The 16,996-nt window shown below is 40.9% G+C and overlaps 1 protein-coding gene and 1 long non-coding RNA gene across 2 annotated transcripts in view; one reads left to right on the plus strand and one right to left on the minus strand.

Moving 5' to 3' along the window:
• Nucleotides 1-16,996, plus strand: part of PTPRN2 (protein tyrosine phosphatase receptor type N2) — a 630,954-nt gene that overhangs the window by 325,166 nt on the left and 288,792 nt on the right. The window lies entirely within an intron of this gene.
• Nucleotides 1,654-13,363, minus strand: LOC308569788. The gene is made up of 4 exons (XR_014000854.1): nucleotides 12,102-13,363; nucleotides 7,915-7,997; nucleotides 3,617-3,679; nucleotides 1,654-1,935 (listed from the first exon to the last, which is right to left on the minus strand). It is a non-coding gene; the product is annotated as an uncharacterized lncRNA (long non-coding RNA).

Consider the following 16,996-nt stretch of genomic DNA (forward strand, 5'->3'; position numbering starts at 1 on the left):
CAGAAGTTTGTTGTTGCAATAAAGCCTTCAACTCACTTAAAGATCTTTTGAAGGTCTTTAATGCTTGATGGCAATTTAATAATACAGTGGTACCTCTGGTTACATATGCTTCAGGTTACATACGCTTCAGGTTACAGACTCCACTAACCCAGAAATATTACCTTGGGTTAAGAACTTTGCTTCAGGATGAGAACAGAAATCGTGCTCCAGTGGCGTGGCAGCAGTGGAAGGCTCCATTAGCTAAAGTGGTGCTTCAGGTTAAGAACAGTTTCAGGTTAAGAATGGACGTCCGGAACAAATTAAGTACTTAACTCGAGGTACCACTGTAAAGACAGAAGATAAGAACTATCCTTTTATTAATAAATTTTAAAAACCCTCCACAACAACCCCAGAGAAGGATTAGAATTTGCCTCTGAACTGGTTGCTCTGGGGCTTCATAGTCATAGAGCATTTTGTTGATGATGCTTAGAATGGGGACAAATACAGGCCATTCATTATTAATGCACTTTAATAGAATCTCTATTTTGAAACATTTTTGATATGGCATGCCCAATACGTCTTTGGGGAATAGAGCCTGCAGTCCAAATGAGTTGCATAATATCTGCTTCTGTGAACTGCTTTTCCATGCTTGTTGATAGGTATCCCAACTAATAGACCTCTCAGAGATTAGATTTTTCCTAAAGACATAGCTTACCAGTATAGTGGTACTATCCAGTTTTTTAAAAATTCTAAAGATAAAGCCTTCAAAAAATGTGAAATCAGTACATACAATTTGTGCCATCAAACGGTTGTTCTTCCTTTGAGGCTGCTCTCCTCTTCTATTTAAAGTACTTTATGTTCCATACCAAAGACAAGACTTTACTTTGAACAACTGGAGTTCAAACTGCATTATAAACATTTAGAGAGTCGCTGAGTATTTGCAATACTTCATCAGAATTTTGCCTTCCGTTGGCTTTAACACTAGCAATAGTCAAAACGATGTTTAAAAATCATAGAAGAAAAATATTTTAGCTGGATGAAAAGCATATCTGAAATACATTCCTCTCTAGTAATGTTACAGCATGGAATAATAGAGCTCAGCCTCCACAATGTAAAACTCTGTAAAAAGGACTCTGGTATATCCTCTGTGTGGACTTACGACGAGGGGGAGAAATAGTTATTTAATATAGGCATTAAATTTATATCTCATTTATAATGCACATACTTAGATAAGGTGAAGGACATTTTCTAATACTGCACTTCCGGTTTCATGTAGGAAGTGGGCAGAAAATGGCAGAGGCCCTGTGCCTTTATAATCTCAGAAGGGCCCAGTGTGGGTACAGGATGTGTGTCTCACAGCTCTCTTTAACGTTTTCTCCGGAGTTCATGGTTCTCGCACTTGTGTCTGACCTCTTTGAAGTTAATAGAGATATGTATCTGATCATTTTCTGGCAGCTTCCCAAGGTTTCTTTTTTTAAAATTCAGAAATACAGCGTGAAAAAGGAACAGAATGCTGTGAGCATGGGAAGTAGCAGAAGGCTATGTGCAATTTCTGTTGCCAGTTTCGGAGCGGCCCTATCCAAGAATGCAAAAGCCTCTGTTGCAAGTGTGAATCTATTTTTATTTCATTTTTTTAAAAAACAATATCTCGTCAAAGCCTAGTTGTATTGTATGTGTATGTATAAAGTTACCGTGTAATCCTATGCATGTGCGCACAGCACAGCTGTCAATCCCATCAAACTCAATGAGATACTCCTGTGTGTATAGCAAGGGTAGGGAACTAGTTAGTCTTCTGGACTTCAACTCCCTTCATCCCTGCCCGTTGCCCATGCTGGCCGGGACTGATGGGATTTGGAGTCCATCAGCATCAGGACGTTAAGTTGTGGAAAGGAGATATGCCACCGCTGCACCAGTGGAACGGTATCCGCATTTAGTGAGGATTAATGCATGCTTAGCCTAGTGGGGTTGGTAGTGCAGCAAAGGCAGAAGCTGAGCTGTGTGACATGATCAGCTACTTGTCATGCCACAATACTGGGAAAGCCATCAGTAGCAGCTTGCAGTGCCTGTCCTTGCTCAGCCGCTCATTCAGCCAGCAGGTAAGCAGGAGAGGAAGAGAAGGAGGAGAACCAACAGACGGACAGAATGAGTGAGATAGCTTTATTTTTCTCCATGACTTTTTGTTAAGCCTTGAGTGGGTGGGTGCACAATACCCACGTCTTCTGCATTAGTGCTGTCAAATTTTCTAGTTCTGGAGATTTTCTGCTGCTCTGTGAAGGCTAATAAATGTCACAGGGTGTCAGTGGCGTAGCGTGGGTTGTCAGCACCTGGGGCAAGGCAAGTAATTTGCACCCCCTAACCCGTGGATTTGTGCCCCCTAACCCATGGATTTGCGCCCCCTAACCCTAACTCCCAGATTTTGTGCACGGTGCGGCCGGCCCCCCCTGCACCCCCCACGCTACACCACTGCAGGGTGTGGCTCTGGACAAGAAAGCATTGCACACACAGAGACAAGGAAAATGCACGGGTGTGTTGCAGCACTGTGCAATATGTACATGAGTTGTAAGATGTTCAGCACCAGCAGGGAAAGTGCATCCTACTTCACCACTGGAGGTGAAATGGGAACTGCTTCCTGGCTCTGCCTGCCTCTGCCATCTCCACCGCCAGCAGTGCTGCTGTGCCATCCATTGCTGTCAATTTATGGCAAGAGCTTACAAGATCTTATGGAGTGTGATCCTGTCCCGACTGCACTGGCTGCCAATTAGTTTCCTCACCTAAATCAAAGTGCTGGTTTTGACCTATACAGCCTTAAATGGCTCAGGATTGCAATACCTCAATCCTCTCCCTAGCGATCATCATCTGAGGCCCTTATTACTCTCCCTAGGGAAGCTCGCCTGGCACTTTCATTTCACACCTTTAGGAGCCAGAGGGCACAGGAGTGTTTAAGGAAAAGAGAGGAAGGGGAACATGTGTGTGACGTTAACATATGAGAGTGCTGGAGGTGAAATAGTTACCCAATAGGCTACCCAATCAGAGCCCAGGGGGTGGAGTCAGAGGGACTATAAAACCAGCTCTGGGAGGGGCAAAGGAGGTGTTCGTTGGGAGTTGGGTGCTTGGTTGGAGTGGGAGTGAATTGGGATAGAGTTTGTGGGTAGGTTGAGTTAGTGTAGCGAAATAAGCTGAGTCAGGAACAGTTAGGAGCTAGGAAGACAAGTAAACATCTGAGAGGTGGTTTAGTAAGTGAGAGCAGGTAGCGGAAGTTATAGGTCTGGATAGGCACCCCATGATTGTAATTGACTGAGACCGTTTATGGAACCACACACTTGTTAAACTGCAATAAATAAACAGAATAAACAGAAGTTTATGTTCCAATTTAACCCTGACTGGACTCAGTATTGTACCAGGTAGGGCCTGGGTGGTGGCAGCGAGAAATAAAGTGGTGGCACAGGGATCAATAGACGGTGAAATGTCCGGGGACCCTGTGTGATCGCCACAATGTGTTTTGTTGTTGTTGTTGTTTTGCACAGCCAAAAGCCCTTGTGCTAGCAGATCTATTTAGCTGGCTACCTTAGTGATTTTTCTCCAGCAGGCACCTGTATTTGGCTCCTAGGTCTCTCAGAGTCTTAAAAGGACTACCTACCTTGACTTCTCTGCTTTAAATTTTCAGCATCTCTAGGCTTCCTTCACACTGTTTGCAGACAATCTATACAGAAAAATACAGCTGAATCGGAAACTGAACCATTGAATAGTTCATGTTACTACCTCACTCAGTAAAAGTGTGTGTACTGCAAATCAACAAAAAACAGCAGAAGGGGAATTCCAATTAGCTTATATTTCTGATGAAATATTAATAAAACCTCACTGTGGTCTTAATTGCTATAATTTAATACAGTGCATGGCATAAATATTTTAGAAATGTGGCAAGAGAACATTAAGATGGGGGTCAAGGGATAATAGTAGACATCCTCTCTGGTTGGTTAAAAAAAAAATGCACACTTCGTACATGATTGATATTTGTAGTGCTGATCCACAGAGTCATTACCATACTGTGGTAAGAAAACTATATGTTTAGATGTATAATGTAGATATGAGTATGGGAATAAAGACTTGCAAACGCTGAAGGATACAGAGATTTGCAGCGCCTTAAAGACTAATTAATCTGTTTACAACTTGAAGCTTTCTAAGCCAAGAGGCTCCTTCATCAAATGCAAACCTGTGAGTGATTGGGAGCTGAACTTGTCTGGATTTTTGTCTCCTGAGTTGCGCTGTTCTTGCACATTCTCTTTAATGTTGAACTTTTGTGCGCTTTTCCAGGCAAGGAGATCTGCACACGGAAGCCGGGTCCCCACATGCCGTGGCTGTAAAACTGAAGGCATATCCAAGTATGGATGTTGTATATCAGTGCTGCATTACTTTTCAGTGGAGTCATAGCTGTCAACTTTTCCCTTTTCTTGCGAGGAATCCAATTCGGAATAAGGGATTTTCCCTTTAAAAAAGGGAAACGTTGACAGCTATGACGAGTACACATTCAAAAGTTCTTCCTCAATCACATTCTCATACATAAATACAGTCATGTGTAAATACTGTACAGAGTTGTTGTTGTTGTTTTTTACATACTTCCACAGCTGGATTGGGGTATTAGTGATCTTTTTTTAAACTGAATTGCTATCTGCGTTGAGAAATATGGTTGCAAAGCAAGCTTTAAGTCCTTAAATACATTTATGACTGGAAAGGCATGTTCAGTTTTCCACGTGTTGCTGACAGGAGCGAGCCAGCAGCAAATCACACTGAGCAAGATGCGATTAACTCTTTAATAGCAAAAACAGGATCTGCACAGGATTGTCAGGCCGAAGTGTACAGCAACTCATCTCCAGCAGGTCTTGCACCCATGAAGCAGTTGCTGAAAGTGCTCACCTCCCCACAGCTGCCTAAATCTCCTCCTCTTTATGGTTTTCCCCAAGCAGTCTGAGACTGTGCCTGCGTGAAGCTAACTTCTGCTCCGCCCCTTCATGCCTCTCCTGGTTTAGGGAGAGGGGGTGCCACAACAACGCTGTAGAACAGCATGAGAGAGGTGGGGGCACACCAAATTTTAGCCTCGCACAGGACACCACTGAAATTTGAGAGCCCAAAGTCCGCCTACGCCGAGTCTGATCAAGAATGTTCACGTGGACTCCACTGAACGCATTGGAGGGAATCTTCTGATGTGAATGTGAGCGTAGATTCTAATCTGGTACGTCCGAAATGGCAAGGTGTGATTGTGCTTTCCCTCTAAACTAGGATTGCAAATTGATTCAAACCATGGATTGAAAAATTGTTTTGGAGGCCAGCCAGCACAAACCATAACTTGCTGGTTATCGAGCCAGGAAGTAACTAATTTAAGTGGAATGCTCAAGGTAGGAGGGAGAGAGAGAGAGAGAGAGAGAGAGAGAGAGAGAAGGAACTTGGGGCATATTTATTTATTTACTGGTAAAGTTGTATACCAATCTTCAACTGTAGCTCTCGGGGCAGTTCACAACATAAAATACAATATAAAAACACAAAATTCATGAAAAAAGCAAGACCCCCCCACAAACCAATAAACCTCCCTGTGGTTTGGCATTATGTGGAAATGGAACGAACAATAGCCTTTCCCCTTTGTGTCTCTCTTCCATAGCTGTCTTTCCTTATCTCTGTGTATAAATATTTACAGAATATAATTGGTTTCATTTAGAAAACTTTTGTGTTTGCAGTGTGTTCTGATTTGGAAGGGAAGTTAGGGCTGCTTCTCATTTGAATGCGCAACAAAATCCACACGTGGTGGCTTTTCGGTTACAGGGCAACAATCATATAGCTGAAGGTTACACCAATAAACAGTGATTGAAGTTAATTCGAAACAGGAGGGGGAGCTCTTGCCACACCAGCTTGAGAGCAGGGAGGAAGGGGAATTCTTCAAATGCTTTAAGTGGAAGGAAGGGAATTGTCCTAAAGGCTACAACCATCTTCCACTATTGGTTACTAAAGCTAGTATGGTAGTGGTATCTGGGTGCTGATTCCACAGTGTCAGCTCCTGCATTCCTGCTGTCCACTAGTTACAGATGAATCTTTCCCTGACTTAAAGCTTAATTCAAAGCTCTCTGGAATCAGTGGGATGGAAATAGGGCCTTCCTTCTGTGGTCTAACCGTCAAAAAACAAAGGAGGCTGGAGGTGGCTTTGCAAACAAATGTATAGCGAAAGCAATATTGCAGAAGAAGAAGAAGTGTGTGTGTGTCTGTGTAAAATACAAGACGTTTACACTGAATTTTTCATTGCCTGCTGATTTGAAGTAAATCCTTTTGACTTCAACAAAATAGCCTCTTTATTAAGTCTTTATTAAGATGAGACTGTGGGAAGGAGGGGAATATAGTCTGGTGTTTGGAGAAACAGTGAGCATGTTACTGCAACTCATCTTCATTTTCATCCAAAAGCTTTATGGCAGATCTTGTTACTAGGGGCATCTTTAGCAATAAATATTTTTGTTCTCACAGTAAATAGATTTTGCAAGTGGGTGACCTTGTGCATTAAATGTGTAACTCATGATTTAGTAAACCAGTCAGTTGAAATATTGCAAATGTTTCCCCAACTCTGGCTGATTCTGGTTGTGCCAGGAGGCTGCCTGCAGATGAACAACAAACAATAGGCCAGGTTATTACTAAAATGGACCCAGAAAGTGAGGCTTTATTTGATGTGGAACAGATCAACAGCTAAATACAATATTGAAACAGATGTGGCCTTTTCCTTTTTTTCTTTTTTGCTGGGGGTGGGTGGAGAGGTGTTCATTAAAATTTGTTGTTTTTCAAAGAAGGTACAATGCATTTTTAAATGCACGCTGTTGCCCAGATCAGCCCTTTAGGTGTTGGACTGCAACCCTGACCACTGGCCATTGCATGGCCACTGGCAGTGGTCAATGAGCATGGAGTCCAGCAACATCTGGAGAAAACACCAGGTTGTGGAAGGCTGGTCTAGATGTATAACTGATCTCTCCAAAGTAGAAATATATTTATGTATAATAGTAAGCCAAAAGGCATATTTCAGTCTTATTGCAAAGGTGCTGATTGAACAGCCTTTGAACAGAACAATTTTGCATCTGAAATATCATCAGCTGGGTTTTTAGAACACAACTTCCAGCCTTGAATAAGTCTCTTCTGGGTCTTCCAAATTTCTTCCTCTGCTTCTGGTCTTTGTGGCAATTCAATACAATTTATATATTTTAAATAGTACATTAGTAATTATTTTAACTGAGCATTTACAGGGATATTTTGGGCTATTTTCGTGGGGTGGGATTTATAAGACCCACCTTTTATCTGTATTAATGTGGTTTTGGACTTTTATTGGTTGTGTTTGTTTTCATTAGCTTTAATGTAAGGTAAAGCTTTAGGCCACTTTTGCGATGAAAGGCACTAACAAATATAATCAATAAAGCTGTATTTTTCAGCAGGTTTCTTCTACCTCCTGTAAAATTGTAGTTTACAGATCCAGGCCGCTACTAGAGGAATGCAGGATGTTAAACATAGAAATGCAGTCTAACCCAAACTGGTTTTGCAGGCAGAAGAAGTCATTCCACTCCCATTCACCTTTTGTATTTTCGTTCAGACTTGAGCAATCCAAGTACATACCATTTCATCCCCCTAAAGTAAGCAGCTCTGGATTGGAAAACCAGCTGTGAAATCGATGCGAACTACCTCGAAGGATGTGGTTCTGTAGATAAAAGTGAGTTTCCTGACTCCATTCTTCGGCCACACATCCTTTGCAGTCCATTCTGTGTGACCAAGGAGTGTGCACTGCTTTCTCTCAGATGCTGCAGCCTTGAGGGGGGGGGGGTTCTGTTGCTGGTGGGGGCTGGAGCAGCTAAAGAACGCCATTGCTTCTGCCATCCTCCCCAAAGCAGCCTCAAATCCTTCTCAGCCACCAGCAATACTTACAATGCCTGTACTTCATCCTCTGTGGTTGTCTGACCCATCAGTCAAGCATTACGGGACTGCTACTCCACAGCAGGTAGAAGGGCCTGCACAGAAGAGAATTGCACAAAGGAGGCTCTTGCCTTAACAAGTTTTAGCAGTATTTTGCTGTGTTCTTTATAGCTGTCATGAGTGAACCCCAACTCAACAGGGGAAGACCTAGTGACCATTAAGCAATTTTGTTTTTGTGTGAATATATATATATATATATATATATATATATATATATATATATATGGAGCTTTTGGTGTCTTCGGGTGTCTTCCCGTGTAAGAGTTGGGGTGTCTAGGCGACGTTTCGACGATTTATCTGTGGAGAGGGTCTGGGTTTGGGTCTGGTGTGGTTGATTGGAGATGGCGTTCTGTGTGCCTCTGGTTCTGGTGTCGGTTTTTGTGGGGAGGGCTAATTTCCAGATGTCTGGCAGGCGGGACGTGTCGTCACGCTTGTTCATGTTGTGAGGGTGTTTCTCTATCTCGATGGCTTCCATGATTATTCTCTTGTGGTGATGTTCCATGTTAAAGAGCAATTTGGAATCTGCAAAATTAATTTCGTGTCCTGTTTCTTTCATGTGTTGGTAAAGAGAGGAAGTTTTTTCTTCTTTTTTGACGGCATTCTTGTGTTCTGCGATACGTGCATTTATTCGTCTGTTTGTTTGTCCAATGTACGTGGCTGGGCAGACTTTGCAGGGTATTTCATAGAGCCCTTGGTTTTCTAACTGGATTTTATCTTTGGGGTTTCTGAGGATATTGGCTATTTTTTGGTTGGTGCAAAAGGCTGTTTTGATATTGTGTTTATGGAGGATTTTGCTAATTTTATCTGTAGTGCCCTTGATATAAGGAAGGAGGGCCATGCCATTGTTTTCTTCTGTGTCTTGGTTTTTGGGGGGTGTTTCTTTTTGGATTAGTTTCGTAACCCTGTTTTGCTGGTATCCGTTGGCGATTAACACATTTGAGAGATTCTGTAACTCAGTTGTCAAGTGGTCTTTGTCAGCCAGGCGTTTGGTTCTGGAGATGAGAGTCTTGGCTACGGAGTTTATTTGTGCAGGGTGGTGGTGTGATTGTGCATGTAAGTAGCGGTTGGTGTGTGTTTTTTTCCGGTAGATAGTGTGTCCTAGGGAGCCATCAGGTTTTTTGTAGATTAGGACGTCAAGGAAGGGAAGTTGGTTGTTGGCTTCTATTTCCATAGTGAATTGTATTTTGGGGTGTAGGCTGTTGAGATGTGTGAGGAAGCTATCTAGTTTTTCTTTCCCGTGTGGCCAAATTACAAAGGTGTCGTCAACATATCTGAGCCAAAGTTTGGGTTTGTGTTCTGACTTGTCTAAAGCATTGGTTTCAAAGTGTTCCATGTACAGATTTGCGATGACCGGTGAGAGGGGTGATCCCATAGGTGCTCCTTCTATCTGTTTGTATCTTTATTATATATATAATTATTATATTTATTATATAAATATAATAATAATTATATATAATTATTATTATATTATTATAATATTATTATTATATAATAATAATTATATATATATAATAATTATATATATTTATTATATATATAATAAAATGTTTTACAATTTAGAATATTCATTTAATATTCGTTTAAACAACCTTAAAACATCAATAATTTCCCTTTTTCTCTTCCTGTGGTTCGTTTTGCATAACATAAATCCCTGCATATTTTACATAAACTAAACCATTCGTTATTCCATTATTACCTCCCTACAGCAGGTTACCAAACATTTAAAAAGGAGAGATATGGTCGAGACTTCAAGTACAGTGGTACCTCGGGTTACATACGCTTCAGGTTACAGACTCCGTTAACCCAGAAATATTACCTCGGGTTAAGAACTTTGCTTCAGGGTGAGAACAGAAATCATGTGGCAACAGCGGGAGGTCCCATTAGCTAAAGTGGTGCTTCAGGTTAAGAACAGTTTCAGGTTAAGAACGGACCTCCAGAACGAATTAAGTACGTAACCAGAGGTACCACTGTACTCTGATATCTGTTGGAACTCAAATGCTATCAAGAATGTAAGGTCCAACAAATTCTTACATTGCCTCACTGACAATTTCATTTCCCAGAAGCTTGAAGAAGCAACAAGGGATCATTTCTCTTGGACCCAGTTCCTCACCAACAGGGAGGAACTGATCAATAAAGTGAAAGAACTGGGAACCTTGGGAAGAAATGATGAGGTACTCTTAGGTTTCATTATACACAGGAAAGGGAAAGCTGAGTGCAGATGGACGTGCACTCTGGAATTTAAGAAGGTTGATTTAAAAAGCAGGGAAATACTGTGAATGTTGTGTATCTTTATTTCAGTAAGGCTTTCGATAAAGTCCCTCATAATATTCTTCTGGAGAAGCTGGTAAAATGTGGGCTAGATGAAATAGCCGTTAGGTGGATTTGTAGCTGGTTGACTGCCTTAGTTAGACCTGGAGTACTGTGTCCACTTCTGGGCATTACAGTTGAAGAATGACACTGACAAGCTGGAACATGTGCCTCTAGTAGAGAGTGACCAAGATGATCAAGGGTCTGGAAACCAAGCCTTATGAGGAACAGTTGAGGGAGCTGGGTGTGTTTAGCCTGGATAAGAGGAGAGTGAGAGGAGATATCCTAGCCATCTTCAGATATCAAAAAGACTGTCACATGGAAGATGGAGCAAGCTTGTTTTGTGCTGCTCTGGAGGGTAGGACCCAAACCAATGACTTCAAGTTTCAATGAAGGGTGGGACTTCAAACCAGTGAAATTCTGACTAAACATCAGGAAGAACTTTCTGACAGTATGAGCCGTTCGACAGTGGAACAGGCTCCCTCAGAATGTGGTGGACTCTCCTTCCTTGGAGGTTTTTAAGTAGAGGTTGGATGGCCACCTGCCACAGATGCTTTAGTTGAGATTCCTGCATAACAGGGGGTTGGACTACATGACCCTTGGAGTCCCTTCCAACTCTACCATTCTGTGATATTATGATAGCTTTTTAACTAGCTAAACCTAATATAATCAATGGGATTTCTTTAATCAGTGGTAGTTGTAAGTGAAGTAAAATGCTGATGTGAAACTAGTGATACAAATCTTTTATTATCTACTTGTAGCCTTCACAGTGCTTGTCATGTCTCCAGAAGAGCTAAATTACAAGCTCCACTGAGATCAGCAAAAGAAGCCTTAATTCTGCCTTTCCTGTGTCAGTTTTACTGGATGTAGTGGCCTTTATGGGACCAGTACGGTGAAAATTGCTGTAAACAAAAACCCCATTTTAAATTACTCAAGGCGTCAAGATACAGATGGGGGGTGGGGAAATACTTCCAATAGACTGTAGGGTGAGACGTTGCTATGAAAAATTATATTAATGCAAAAGAGATTGAAACAATATCTAATTAAAATCACTTGAAAAATGACTTGAAAATTGGATTTGACATAACATTTACAAGGCTGTCACTATTATTACTGTGCAGCTTAGCCTTTTTGTGCCACCGTTTTCATTGCAGGTTTGCCAGAGATTAGAAAAGAGACAAGTGAGCGATAAAGGTCTTGCATATTTCCCTGCGTTTGAATGGAAAAGGAGGGGCAAAGATAGCTTTTCTCTGCAACCTTTTGGCCTCGTCTTTGACAAATAATCCCTTTGGATATGGAAAAAGGAAGCATTTCAGTGTTGCGCCTGACCATTTAAGTCAGCCACATTGTCACTTCAATGTCTGTAACATATAGCTCGTTGGCGGTGGTTTTTAAATTATTAATCTCTCTAGTATAGCGTTGAAATTGGAAATAAAGCAAAGACCAAATGTGCTATGCCCAAAAGGAACAGGATGGCAGAGGGAAACAATGTCACGTTATGAGAAATCTAATCATTTATACTGACTGTAACTATGACCATTTGCTAGAGAGTTAATAGGACCAGCCATAAGCCTTGGCACTGCCTGGTCCAGGTATGGTCTATGTCCCCATTACCCTCAACTTCGTCTGCTGTCTACACTACTATAAATATTCCTAATTTCACTCTTCTTGTGCCAGCTTCCTGCTTCTCAGCCTTTTTTTCCCACCCCAGAGACTGGCTGGAGCAATTTTACAAATGCTTTAAACCTGGGATGTGGAACTTGGGGCCTTCAAGATGTTTGGGAGGTACAAATGGGATAAAATCCATTGGTACTACACTCCTATGGTGGTACCTATTTCTCTAGGGCAGGGATTGCCAGCCTTTTAGGGTCAGTAGGAACTCTGAGGTAGTCCTGTGGGTGCCAGTCATAAAATGGCTGCCGTAGGGGGTGTGGCATAAAACAAAATGGCCACCAAGAAGAAAAACCAAGACTAGACCACAAAATGGTTCTTGAATGCTCCCCCATCTTGCTCCACTACACTTGCTCACAAAAATAGAAGCTTCCCCCCCCCCTCCTGTGTTCAGAATGGGAGATGGAGTTGGCATCCAATCTTGGCATCCAGTGAAATGTCAGAGTGTTTGGGGGAGGCAGGTTTAATGTAGGAAAGCCTGAGCAAACTGAGGCTGAGCAACTGAGCAGGAGAGCAAACAGTCTCTCATGTATTGTGCATTTTTGAGGGGATATTTACTGAGACTTTTTGCGGGCACCAAACTGATGACCCCTGCTTGAGAAGAAGCTAATCAAACGGATGTATTGTTGTATTTTTGCTTTTAATTATCTGTCTCTGAATGACTGTGTTTTATCCATTCGCCTTACCTAAACAGACCTACTGGTTTGTATTAAAAATTAGCAAGGCAAATGGGTATTACCTAAATTACATTTACCACCCAATGTGGTGAGGCATGAAAACTTATTTGATGTTTGCGAAGCAGTTTCATATCTTCATATGAGAGGAAGAAGTGGACTATACAAATGTCAACTATTTATTCCAAAGGAGCAAATATACCTAACATTTCAACTTCTCCTGCAAGGTAAACGCCCAAAGGATGCTGAAATGTCAGTGGTTTCTTTCTCTTATTTCAAACCCTATTTTTCACTTTTATAGTGAAGAGTGTGAATTCAGACATAGGCTAAAGCAAACAAGTAAGTCAGCAGTGCTTAAATTGAATTGTTTTGACAGATTAAGAGGTCTGGCAGAAAGCTCCTCTTTGGCATCGTGACCCAGAGTGCTTAGTACCCAAAAGTTGCCTAATGATGCATTGCTTGATGTGGTTACCAAACATTAAGCCATCTCCTCCTCTCATAAAATGGCAGTACAGCTGGAAGGGCTGTAACGGTCATCTATCCCAACCCAACGGAAGGCTTGTCTTTGGCAGTGAAACAGAAATAAAGGCATTCTTAACCTACGAGAGCCAGTCTGCTAATGGCATTTGCATTAGCCACTGAAGAATGTCTCAGCCCTCTCTCTCTCTCTCTTTTTATGCAGTCTCATTGAAGTCTGCTGCATATTCTGATGTAGTTTAAGGATTTCGGCTGTTTTTTGTCGTGAAATGGTTTCTCTCCACCCGTCTCCCACACGCCACTGAAATAAATTACGTTGTTCAGAAAGTGCCTCATCTCTCCTTTAGTCAGATCCAAGGCCCTGTGCTGTGTCAACCTCTACCTCTCTGAACACTCAGTAACCCTCCAGTCGTGCCGCTTAATAGAGCAAAGCCATTAAGTTGTCCCCATTGTAATTTAGATCACAGAAGAAACTTCTACATATTCTTCCAGGTTAAAATAACTGGTATAAAGCGAGCAGGCGATATTATTCCACTGTAGCTACGTGCTTAATTATATGGAATTGTCAAGTGCAAAGAATTATTCTGATAAATTAAAATACTAATTAAATAGACTATTGCCGAATTTTGAGAACATTATAGGGTTCCACTTCTTCAGGTAATTTGCATATCCTTCATCTACCGAATTTAATTTTAATGGACTTCTTTTTGTGTGTTCGGAAACCCTTTTGTCTCATGGGGAGATTTTTTAAAAAAGGAATTCATATGTTGTTCATTGCCTTTCCTTAAAATAGCAGCTCATTATTATTTTTTGCATCTTCCCTTGCAATGTGTGCTATCTTCATTATATTTTAAATAGTTGAGGGAAATGTTATATAGTACAGGTGTATTTCTATGGTTCTGTTTTTGTTTGTTTTCTTTTTTTAACCATGAATTCTATAAGTAATTGTTTCCCAAGATGTCTTTGACATTTGAGCAGAGAGCAAAATTTCAGCTCACAAATCTGCACACAGCTGTTTTCATACCATATAATCCTTTTTTTTAAAAAAAAAAATGCCTGATGAACCCACTTCTATGCCTATTTCTTCAGATGTTCTACTATGTCCAGTGTGACTTAATATCTTAGCAAATGTATTGAGGACTGCAGCCTTAACTGAATACTGTCCATTTTTTCTTCTCACAGTTATCAATACAAACCAGGATTGCCACACCAAAACTTAATGCATGTTGTGAAAATTGTACACATGCTTTTAACATGCCATAGATCGTTTAAATAATTTTTAAAGGGTGTTGTTTTCATTTTTCCACAAGATATGTTTATGAAAAATTGCGTTCTGCTTTTTACCTTAGATTTTCAATCTGAATGAATAAATCTGTAGTTTTTGACATCTCACTGGTACCAACACAGATTTGCATAATATCTCCACACTATGAAAGGATTGGTAAAGCCCGCCCCCGATCTCTTTCGCAACACTTTTTATTTCTTACAGGAAGGGGATAAAATTCCCCAAGGTAATCTATAGTGTCACTACCAGCAACATTAAACCCTTCATTTTGGGGACTGCAGACAGAGCTTTGAGTAATAAAGTTAAATCCAGTACACTACACTTTGTTTTGATAATGCCACGGTAATCTTGATTTGAACACCTCCTAAAAGGTGTAGCAGGTGTCATTTATCTTCACTTCTGCCTTACAAGGACTTCAAACCATCAATTCATAATAATGAAGAAACACAAATTGCCATTATTACTTCCATCAATATGAGCTGGGTCTAGACACATCAGAAAAGCGTTTCAGTTTAAAGCGTTGTAAATTTAAACAGGGAAAACAGGCAGAGAAAAATGGGATTCCACATCGCCACCTGGTGGCACAATGTTCTATAGCATACACAACGCATATAAATTGCTTTTTCTTTACCAGTCTATCTGAGTCCGTATTCTCGCTGCAGCAAGCCCAGACTAGATGTACTTCTAGTTTATTGGGAAGAAAAGGGAAACAGGAGGCATGAACTAATACAGAATAAGGGACTTAAAGGAACATCAGATCTGGGTCCTGGATGTTTGGGAACGTTTATTGTCAAGGTATGAAAAAGTATGGAAACTACTGCTATATTTCAGTTAGTGAAATGCAGTATAAAGGCTAGAATATTAGGTTTGGACATGAGAAATATCCATTTAGCTGTGAAGCTCACTCACAGATGTTCAAAGAAGGATGACAACCACATGTCAGGAGTGCTCTGATGGTGTTTCCTGCTTGGCAGGGGGTTGGACTCGATGGCCCTTGTGGTCTCTTCCAACTCTATGATTCTATGATTCTATGATTCTATGACCCAGGAATAGGGCAAGTCAGTATCTCTGAATTTGACTTTCCTCACAGGGCTCATGTGAATTAAGTTATTGAGATTACTTCACGTTAACTGCTCTGAGAGTAAAATATAAATGGTGTTTGAGGAGGCTTGAATATGTGAAGTTATTAATATGTTGTTCTAATATGTAATTGATTACTAATACAGTGGTACCTCAGGTTAAGTTCTTAATTCGTTCCGGAGGTCCATTCTTAACCAGAAACTGTTCTTAACCTGAAGCACTACTTTAGCTAATGGGGCCTCCTGCTGTTGCCGCACCGCCGGAGCACGATTTCTGTTCTCATCCTGAAGCAAAGTTCTTAACCTGAAGCACTATTTCTGGGTTAGCCGAGTCTGTAACCTGAAGCGTATGTAACCTGAGGTACCACTGTACATATATGGCAACTGGAGACTCGTGTGAACTCACTCATGTCGTTCTCTGGCTAATATTTTCTCAGTGTCCATTTTCTCTTTGTACGCTCCCCAGTTTACATATGGGCCTATTCCAACTTTTACTCAGTACTCAGACACACTATTGACACATACCAATAGCACACATCTTCATCGTCAGCGTTCATATATTGATTTAGCAAATGACCAGTAGTTTGATGAGCACAGCAGAGGAGCAATGTTTTCCCACACCCTCATCTGCCTCTCGGCTTTGTATTGTAAAATACTGAACACTAGGCATGTTCATAAACATTCAATAACCTGTCAGCACTGGCATCAGTGACCAGGAAAGTTCTATGTGGAAGTCAGAGCTCTTACAGCAGTTGTCATGGGAGTGTCAAGCACCACAGCCTGTGATTATGTTAGGTTTTCTTCCTTTGTCAGGTTTATCTGATTTGAGGGGTAAATTGGCAGAAAAACACCTCAATATTGTGTGTTTTCTTTATGGCCATGGTGAAAGGCCTAAAATTTTGTCCAAGGCTTGCTTTGTCTGGTAGGAACTATGTATAAATAGATACATAGTATTGGCAGATAACTTCCATTTTCTTACAAATTTGTGTAATATCTGTGAAACAGAGTGTATTCAGGTTGCAGTATTTTGCTGACGTATATATAACATATTGGAGACAACGTTCACTGTACACATCAAACTTGAAATTGATGGGATTTGCGTGTGCCTTCTTTTTAATTATTCCAGTACGTAAAGAAACGACGTAAGTTGTTTAGTACATGTACCAAACCAATGTGATCACTGATGTAGATGAAAATGCATTTATATATACTGCAAGAAATACGTAGGCGTTTACACATTGAAATCATTATTCTCTCAACAAGGCTTGCATCTTAATCCCCATCCCAGCATTGATTCTGAGCAACTAGGGAGAGTTGAGTCACGTCTTTGCCTCAGTTTGCCCTTCTCTTTGTACAAAGGGGATTTAATAATATTTACTTAGCTATCTCTCTGGGGAATTGTAAGGATAAATAAATGGACTGATGTTAGTTGAGTCTTTGAATGCGTGAAGCACTATATAAATAACTAAATAGCAATACTGAATTGAATTATCTATCAATCTACACTTCTAGGCTGCAGTCCAGGAAAGCTCTTGAGCATG

This window comes from Podarcis bocagei (assembly GCF_964188305.1).
Source record: "Podarcis bocagei genome assembly, chromosome: 12".
Taxonomy (NCBI): Eukaryota; Metazoa; Chordata; class Lepidosauria; order Squamata; family Lacertidae; genus Podarcis; species Podarcis bocagei.